General features: G+C 42.5%; 1 long non-coding RNA gene across 1 annotated transcript; it reads left to right on the top strand.

Annotated features, from left to right (window-relative positions):
- Positions 1–1,656: 1,656 nt before the first annotated feature.
- Positions 1,657–3,553, top strand: LOC127313224 (uncharacterized). Its single transcript, XR_007858841.2, has 3 exons — positions 1,657–2,310; positions 3,199–3,272; positions 3,442–3,553. It is a non-coding gene; the product is annotated as an uncharacterized lncRNA (long non-coding RNA).
- The last annotated feature ends 6,040 nt before the right edge of the window (positions 3,554–9,593 follow it).

The raw sequence follows: 9,593 nt of genomic DNA, 5'->3' as shown, positions 1-9,593 counted from the left end.
TATAGACTAATTAACATGAATTGCCTTGATCTGTTTGTTATGATGAATTGCCTTGATTTGTTGGTAGATAAATTGTCTTGATTTGCTTGTTGAGTTTTGTTTTGAGCTACCCTTAATAACAACACCTCTAGTGGTTAAACAAGCAACTCACTAAATAAAACACATGTGTGGCTTAGGAAGAATTGTTTTTCTTTTTACTACATCAAACCTCCCTCCTGATGGCAACATGAGTGTGCCTACTTATAAGATTCCAACTTTGGCAGTTGATCTCTTAGCACCCACAACTGTTTTTGGTGACCTCAGTGCATGGATCTCTTCTATACAACACCCTCTGCAACTTCCACATCTTACATGTCACATCCTCCACTTGCAACTCTTATAATCACTTGATCTGGTATCCTATCCAATGTTTCAGCACCAGATCACTTCTTCCTCTTTTACCTCTTGTGTTTATTTAATCCAATTTTAATATCCACAAAACCAAGAGTAGGTATGATGGGTACATTTTGTAGCCACCATCTACCCTTGAGAACACTCCTTCCTAAATTAGTTTTCTTTCTCAAAAACCCTATTGTTTCTCTTCCCTGGTTTTAGCCACAAAAATCACTCCTTGTTATTAAAACTCCTTAAATGTTTTCTTCAAATAACAAGAGAGATTGTGGATGGTATTTTGTATCATCCCATTCCCTTCAACCCAAAAAGACTTTCTATAAAGGCATTTGATTTTCTTCCTTCTTTTAAGTGCATGGTTTTGGTACATGTGCCATCCTTGCACCTTTTGATAACACAAGGGAAAAATCTATTTGGCATTATTATGCAAGTAGACCCATTTTGTTTTAAAAATCATTGGATCTCTTTCAAAATGTTTTCAAAGGAAAGTTCAATATAAACCCTATCCAACATTTTTATCAACTCTCATAGTGGTGGAGACCCACCTCTGTAAAGTTCCAGATTTAATTAACAACTTCCATTCATTCATCACATCTCACTCTTGTATGGTTTACCATCATCATCTTGACCTCATGTTGATGGCTTATGCCACCATATTCATCCTTGTGAGTATGGTTATTTCACTCACCATCTCTCTTAGCCTTGCTCTACAATTGTCTAAACCACCATCACCACCATCATCTTTTGGCCAAGTTGATCACTTGATCAAAGTGCTTCATTCCTCAACATTGGCACCAATGTTTATTAATACCTCTCTCTTTTCATTCTTACTTCATCAAATCAACATTACCCATCTACCTTGGCATGCTCATGCATTGTTGCATGTGGTCAATGCCGATCTTTTCAATTTTGAATTCAAATAAAAAGTTTTATTCTTCAACTATACCTTTGGATCTATTTTCATCTTATGTTTGTCACAACCAAAGTGGTGGGAATTATCCTTAGAGTACATATCACCTCACACTTCTTTTTATCTATATGAATCCACTCATATTCTTATCATCATTAAAGTCACTCATTGACGTCATCTCCTCAACATCATGCCTTGGCCTACACACATGGATGTTGTGCATCTCTTTGTTTGTTCACTTATGTTTGGCAAGGATGGAGCCGGCCATTGTCTATGCATGGCAATTTTGGCCAGCCATTCCTCTCTATTTTTCTTCCTCTACAAGACTTGCCTCCCAACTACCCCAATCAATAAATGAGCAGCCTCCCAACCCACCCAATCAATGAGGAGGCAGCCACCATCCTCCCTCTTTATAAGGAGCTTGGCCGGCCACACCTCCTCTCCTTTGCCTCATTTCTTTTCACTCCCTACTATTTCCTCCACTCCCTCACACTCTCCTCCTCCACTTCCCCACGAAAATGGTGCTCCCCTTGCTCCCATGGCCGGCCATGGCCATGGCAAGCCACCAAGATGAAGCTCTCCCTCTCCCTCAAGCTCCTCCTCACCATGAGAGCCTCCCTCTCCTTCTCCCCAACCCTAGATGGTTTTCTCTCCTCTTCTTCTTCCTCCCTTGCTAAGATTGGATCTTGATGCAGGTGCATGTTGGTCCAAGCATGGAGAAGCTTGAGCTATCCTCAGATCTGAAGTTCTTGAGCAAAGGCCAAATCGAGTGATTCAAAGTTCCGCGGATAGGTATTGAAAAGATCTACAACTTGGCGTTGGTCTCATCCTCAAATTCGTTACGGATTGTCCGTGGTGAAAGCCCTCTTCAATACCTTCATTTTGGCGGTGGTTTCACTTCGATTGACCTCCTGAAACTGAAATGGTTCACAGGTCAAGATCTGGTCAGATCTGACTTGGTCGAATTAAATCAGGAGCTTGGGAACGAATTTTTGAATGAAACAAACTGGGTAAGAACCACCTTTTCAATACCTTTCAGATGCAACTGACCTCATATTTTTATGAATCATGTACTATTTGTGGTGAATTAAACTTGTTCTGTGTGTTCTGCAGACATGGCTGTTAGTTTTTAAATCACCAAAAATCCATCTTTGAACCTAATTGAGTGATTCCAACTTTGTAGGACTGCTGTATGTTTTCTTAATCATCTCCAACAAGTTTCAAACATTTATCTGTTATGAAAATCCAGTTGTAAAGAAATTGGTAGAGACATACAGTAACCTTGTTACTCCATTTGTGAGAGTTTCAGAAACTATTTGAACCCAAATCCAATTGTGTATGCATCTCTGTTTAAATATCTTTCAAATACCAGTGGTCTCATATTTTTAGGATTTTTCTATGATTTATGGCTTACAGATCTTGTTTTCTGTACAGCCAGATTCAAACAAATTCCTAAATTTGTAGGTTTAATATTTTTGAGTGAATCCAATTGGGTTAGTCTTGTATTAGTACTGGCCATCTAGGAAAAATAGTGTTAGTCTCTGTTCATGCATATTTCTTACTGTTACTAATGTGTATGTGTGACATGGATTGTTGAACCAAAACTCTTTAGTTTATTTTTTTTAAACCTTTGCCCACTCTTTTATTTAAAAATTGGTCAACCAATGTTTTATTCTTGCAAAACAAAACCTCTGCAACTTAACCTTAGTTCTATTGTTTGGCTTAAGTCTTCAAATGGTGTGGCATATCATTTACTTCCTATTCTTGTGTAGTGTTGTGTAAGCTTTACAAAATAGAGAGAATGATTTCCCGCTTTTCCAAAAATGTTTCAAAAAATAATATGAATGTTTGTAATGCCCAACTAATGCACTTGTCCTCTTTATGATGTTATCTACCAGGGGATACTTAGTTGTGCCATGGTGATACCGAGAGAGGCAATTGCTAAGTTATGATACTCTCATACCTTTACTAGGTAAATAAAATGGGTTCTCTTTTAGTTGCTTTGTAGTATCTATAAGTTCTTTGTATGTTAGCCCGTAGTAAGGTGGTTAGCTATTGCTTGTTGATTGTTGAATGTTGCATGCTTGTTATGATTGGTGCAATGTGATTGATTGTGTTCCTTTTATATTTTCCGACGATAGATGCGAACGATTCCAGAGAAGAAGAAGAAGTGGTTCGGACAAGGATTTTATTTATATTGACAGGATTCTTATATTGATGAAGTTGAAGAAGTCCAGGGACAAATAAGCCAACCAAGGCAAGCCATCTTTTGATCTCTGATTTGGTGTCCAGTTGGACGTCATTTGTTGATATCCAAAGCAACTTGATTCTATGTGTGTTGATCTCTCTTTTATTGTCATCTATGTATGGTTGCTAGTGGGGTACTCCCTAGTGGTGATACTCCAGTACTATCTTTGTGTTTTGGGATGCATGGAATTTTAGCCATGCCATTCCACTTGGTTAGCTTGTATGCTCACCTGAGCACGCCTCTTCTCGAGATAATAACTTACACCACACCCACTCCCTTTTTGTAGTATAGAGGTATCAATGTCATGATCTTGGTATATTCTCAACTTGAGAGGAATATGCCTTTGTACCCTATGGGAAAGTATGTTGGATAGTGATACTCCACTATCTAAGTTGTATAATTAGCATCACAAATCTGAAAGTATATTCCTTCTTGTGTTATCATAATACATGCTTACCTTAAGCAAGTATGATCCACTCCATTACCCCTTTTTACACCATCTATGGCGTGATGACTCTCATCTCGGCCGTAGTGAAATAGTTGTTCAACTCATGAAACTTTAGGTTGGGAACCCCTCAAGGTTTACCTTGTTGTAAATGTTTATGAAAACCTTGGGTGAGTTAACCTTACCCAAGTGTATGGTTTATAAAGGCAAAAAGGATCTTGTCAAAGATGGTTGAGAAAAGGAATGTGTGTGTGTGTGAGTTGAGTTTTGAGAAAAACGACACATGGTTCTTTGTATTCGCCCGAAACAATTACACAGCGCAACCATAGCTACTCCAACGTGGGCACGGGGCTTAACTTGACGTTTGTTCTTCTTAGCATGAGGCACCGCACAACTATACAAGGGTACGGTTACCCCCGAGTCCGGGTTGTCATTGTTGGGACAATAGTATAACGGGAGGCCTTCGGGGCTGACCCGTCCGGAAGACACTATGGGTCTCCTGGCTTGGCGGTGGAGCCACGCTCAATAGGAGGTGAGCTGCCACGGTGCCGGGGAGGTACATACTCCATAGGGTAGGACCTCGTGTTAAGTCGAATGGGCGAAAGGTTATGTCCGGGTATCCGTCGTGGCATATGTTGTTATGCGGGGATGATGCCCACACGATAGGTATCCGGATAGTTGTGGTGAAAGTGTGCACACTCTGCAGAGTTAAAACTATTCGAATAGCCGCGTCCGCGGTCATGGACGGTTGGGATGGCCGTTACAGAGCTGTGTCGAGTTTTGGTTTTGAAAATGATTTCCAAAGGAAATGTGTGTTGGAAGTACCGGAAGTGTACGGGAAAGATGGTGTGCCGACCATGTGGAGATGGTCGAGGAAAATGAAACAAAATAGGGTGACCATTCCTAGTGTTTCATGTAGAGGAACTCTGCTTTAACAAAGATATAGAGATGTCATAGGACTTTCTTAGTGTCCCCTTCAACTGTGATGTGGGATGCTATATCCACCAGAGAAACTGATTCTCTTTCACATGCTATATCCACCAGAGAAACTATTCTTCCTCTCTTGTCTTCTTTAGTTAGAATTGTTATCACCTTCTTGATGGTTTGCGAGTACAATTCAAATGTACTCACGGCTTTGTCCCTGGCTATTTACTTGGCCAGACCTGGAGGACTTCGACAGATGAAGAAGGAGTTGACGACGTCTATGCGAGCTAGGAACGTCTTCCCGATCAGTTACTGTAGGGTTAAGGCAGATGACTTGGGCTCTACGCTGCTGAAGTGATTCTGCTACTCTGATGATTAGATTAGGCCTTTCGAGGCTATCTTGTAAAGATGGGTCATGTGACTTTATTGTAATTTTCTTATTCCGTTTTGTAAAGGATGATGTAATTTGATATCAGTTCGGTTATGTGTTCACGGCACACTGATCATGGGAACGTGAACTGTATACATAAGAGGGTATTTCGGACAGCTAGTCCGGGGTCCCCACACGCGCCGAGATCGAAGCTTCTCGGGAAAGGCTGGAAGCGCGGGGACAGCGCCGCCGGCAAGCCCCTGCGACGCCGGCCGCCATGCTCCACCGCCAGATGCGCGAAGCAACAGAGGAGAAGCGGGCACGGAAGCAGGCGGCAATGGCGAAGAACAACGACGAGGCAGGGCCGTCGAGCGCCCCTACCGACGGCCAGTAGACCAGGATTAAGTTTATGTTTAGTTATGTTTAAATTCGAGCTACTTTGGTATAAATTTCGTATGAATTTGGGTTTTTAGATGTCAATTTAAATTTTAAAATCTATCGGGGCTGCCGTTTTGGGGCCGCCGGTGTGGGAGCAGCATCCCCAAATAGAGGATGTCATGTCAGTGGAGATGCTCTTATAGATAGATAATGATCATGGTAACAGAAAAAATCGTCAACGTGATGATGATTTGATGTTGCACTCGACCTTGAACATAAGTACTAGTACGGTCTCACAATTTTTTTAATCATTATACTTTGCAACATTTAGCAGATGCGCCAAATTCAGACATAGATCATGATCATGGTAACAAATTTTCAGCATGATGATGATTTGATGTTGCACTCGGGCTTGAACAGAAGTACTAGTACGGTCACTCAAAATTTTAGCATTATACTTTGCAATGGATGCACCAATTTCAGAGATAGATCATGATCAGGGTAACAAATTTTCAACGTGATGATGTTTTGATGTTGCACTCGGCCTTGAACTGAAATACTAGTACGGTCTCACAATTTTTTATCACTATAATTTGCAAGATCTAGCGGATGAGCCAATTTCAGAGATAGATGATGATCATGGTAGTAACCGGTATTTAATGTGATGATGATTTGATTTTGCACTCGGCCTTGAACAGAGGTACTAGTACGGTCTCACATTTTTTAATCATTATAGTTGGACCTTAGCCAAATTCAAAATCTCATAGCGGCAAAACTTCCCGCCCACAAAATACAAAAAATTTGACACGCTTCCAAATTCCCATTCTACCCCTGCGGAGATGACAGAAAGGTCGGTTGGTGGGGGGGTGGGGGTATGCCCGTCATTTTTCGGATCACCACCTCCCTAGCCCGGAAACCCTCCCAGAAAAAATTCATTTCCCTCAGACCACCCACCGGAACTTCCCAAGTCCCTCTCTCCCACCTCCACGACCACCGCACCGGAACATCCCCGCCGGACTTCCCTGGCCTACCCGAGCCCTCGCGATCCTCGTCATCATCCGGCTGCTGGAGCCTTCATCGACGCCGTCATCAACCGGACCGGATCATCCCCGCCGTACCTCAAAACCATATGCTCATCCAAATAGTCTACCGATCGCTTGACTTAGCCGCTTCGCCGGATCCGTCTTCCACCGCATCGGATCTTGCTCACCGACACCGCTGTGCATGAACCGGATCTACTTCACCGGCGCCGTGCATGATCTAAACTCTTCTACTGTCGCTTTTCTATTGCTTGCCTGCAAGTTCTTGTTTAATCTTGGGGGAACCTGTTTGTGCTAACGACGCGCCGTTACTTTTTTGCAGATGAGATGAGTAACCATGAAGTGTAATGGCCGTCTCTCCAACCCCAAGTAGCACATGTAGCGTACTTCATCACCAGATCTATCAACCCCAGGAAGATCTGTTGTGACTCCCACAGAGTGCTTCTCCTAATGTAAGTCCCTTGTTTTAGCGCCATGTTCTGGGTTCAGATGTTTGTTTGTCTGAAGCTCTTTTAGTTCATTCCTAGCTATGACCATAACACGTTGCTATTTTCTACTTCATTGCTAACTTTAAGCGATTGAACATTTTGGTTTGCATTCCCTGCTCTGTAGATGTAGCCATCATAACTTCTATCTTGCGCAGTCGTTGTTACAAAAATTATAGGTATTATAGTAACATCCTGCTATTATTTAGTTCATGGCCAATTTTAAGTAATTGCACATGTTGGTTCGCATTCCCTGCTCTATAGCTTTTGGCATCGTAACTTCTATATCTGGTTTACATTCCCTGCTCTGTAGATCTAGCCATCATAACTTTATCTTGCTCAGTCGTTGTTACAAAAATTATGGCCTGCTACTATGTTGTTTGTGCCAATTTTTTACTCCATGAACATGTTGGCTTGCATTCCCTGTACTACAGTTGATGAAATTGTTTTGTATATATTTCATTGTAAGCTAACAAAGTAAGGACTTAGTTTGGCATGCTATCACTCTGCTATCTAGCCTTGTAGTACAAATAAACTTGTCATACTACTAGATAATAATTTTGCGTGCCATCTTGTTCTTCAAAAGCTGCATTATTGACTTGTTTCTCTCGACTTGGCATGACGCTCACATATGGAAAGCTGAACATATTGGTTTGCATTCCCTCTTATACAAGTTCACAGGTGATCCCACTATATTCTCGTATCTGGTCCATCCTAAGCTCCGACATTAACTATCCTCTATGTGTTGCTCATTACAAGTTTATATCCCGAAACATCTTGATTTGCATCCCCTTCACTATAAGTTCAGGAGTATTATTTAGTTCACGGCCAAAATGAAGTAATTGCACTTGGCACATGTTGGTTCACATTCCCTCCTCTTTAGCTTTTGCCATCGTAACTTCTATTTTTGGTTTACATTCCTGCTCGTAGATGTAGCCATCATAACTTCATCTTGCTCGATCGTTGTTACAAAATTTATAGCTTTGCTACTATGTTGTTCATGCCAATTTTTTACTCCACGAACATGTTGGTTTGCATGGGACTCGACGGTAGTAAGTCTCTTGTTTCATTCTAACATGCTCTGTTATATTGGTTTGTTGGTATGCGGCATGCACTCTTTGTTTGCTTATTGTGCGCATTACAATGATCTTGTTATAACGACGAAATGATGAGTTCCAAATTCTTTGGCAAACAATATTGTAGTGTCTTTGCCTTTCCATTATTGCTGTCTTAACTTGTAATGTCTTTGTTTCGGATATAGGTGCTGCATGGACAACTTAAAAGATTGCCGGATCCCTTCATTGTATTGCTAGGTTTAATTACCATTCAATTTCTCTGGGTTCTGTAATATTTTTCAATGCCTTGCAGCTGATGTAATATTTAGTTAGTTTTTATAGTTCTTTCGCGCATTTTTTCTTTGGTGCTTGTGGTAAGTGAGGCTATCCGACAGAAATCAATGCTGCGTAAATATTCTCAGCATCTAAATCACGAATTCCCATCCCTTAAACGGCCCAATTAAGCGAAATCACATATGTGCCGGCCCGCAAAATCCTAAAGCGCCTATTGCGGCCCAGATATAAACAAGAACTAAAACGAGGCCGGCCCACTTACTTATTGGGCCAGCCCACTTGATTTACTGTGGACCCCACACTTTTATTGGGCCGGCCCACTTGCTTTAAGGTGGACCCCACCCACTACTGGGCCGGCCCACTAACTAGTTGGGCCAGCCCAATTGCTTTTGTGGTGGACCCCACATACTAAATGGGCCGGCCCTTTAAGACGAAAGTGGGACCCACCTGTGTTTTGGCCCGGCCCACTAGCGTGTTGGGCCGGCCCACTTGCTATATGGTGGACCCCACCTACTAAATGGGCCGGCCCTTTAACAGAAAGTGGGACCCACTGTGTTTTTGGCCCGCCCACTAGCATGTTGGGCCACCACTTGCTATATGGTGGACCCCACATACTAAATGGGCCGCCTTTAATAGGAAAGTGGGACCCACGGTGTTTTGGCCCGACCCACTATCTTGTTGGGCCCCACTATCTTGTTGGGCCGCCCACTTGCTATATGGTGGACCCCACATACTAAATGGGCCAGCCCTTTAACCGGAAAGTGGGACCCACTGTGTTTTTGGCCCGCCCACTATCTTGTTGGGCCTACCACTTGCTATATGGTGGACCCCACATACTAAATGGGTGGGCCTTTAACAGAAAGTGGGACCCACCGGTGCTTTTGGCCCGCCCATCGGCTTGTTGGGCCAGCCCATTTGATCTAATATGGACCCCACGTACTAAATGGGCCGGCCCGATAGCAGGAAAGTGGGACCCACATGCTAATTTGGCCGGCCCACTAACTTCTTGGGCCGGCCCAGTTGCTTTAATGTGGACCCTACTTTGTAAATGGGC

This window comes from Lolium perenne, chromosome 7 (assembly GCF_019359855.2).
Source record: "Lolium perenne isolate Kyuss_39 chromosome 7, Kyuss_2.0, whole genome shotgun sequence".
Lineage (NCBI taxonomy): Eukaryota > Viridiplantae > Streptophyta > Magnoliopsida > Poales > Poaceae > Lolium > Lolium perenne.
The sequence above is the reverse complement of the archived record's forward strand: the minus strand, read 5'-3'. Positions and strand labels throughout refer to the sequence as shown.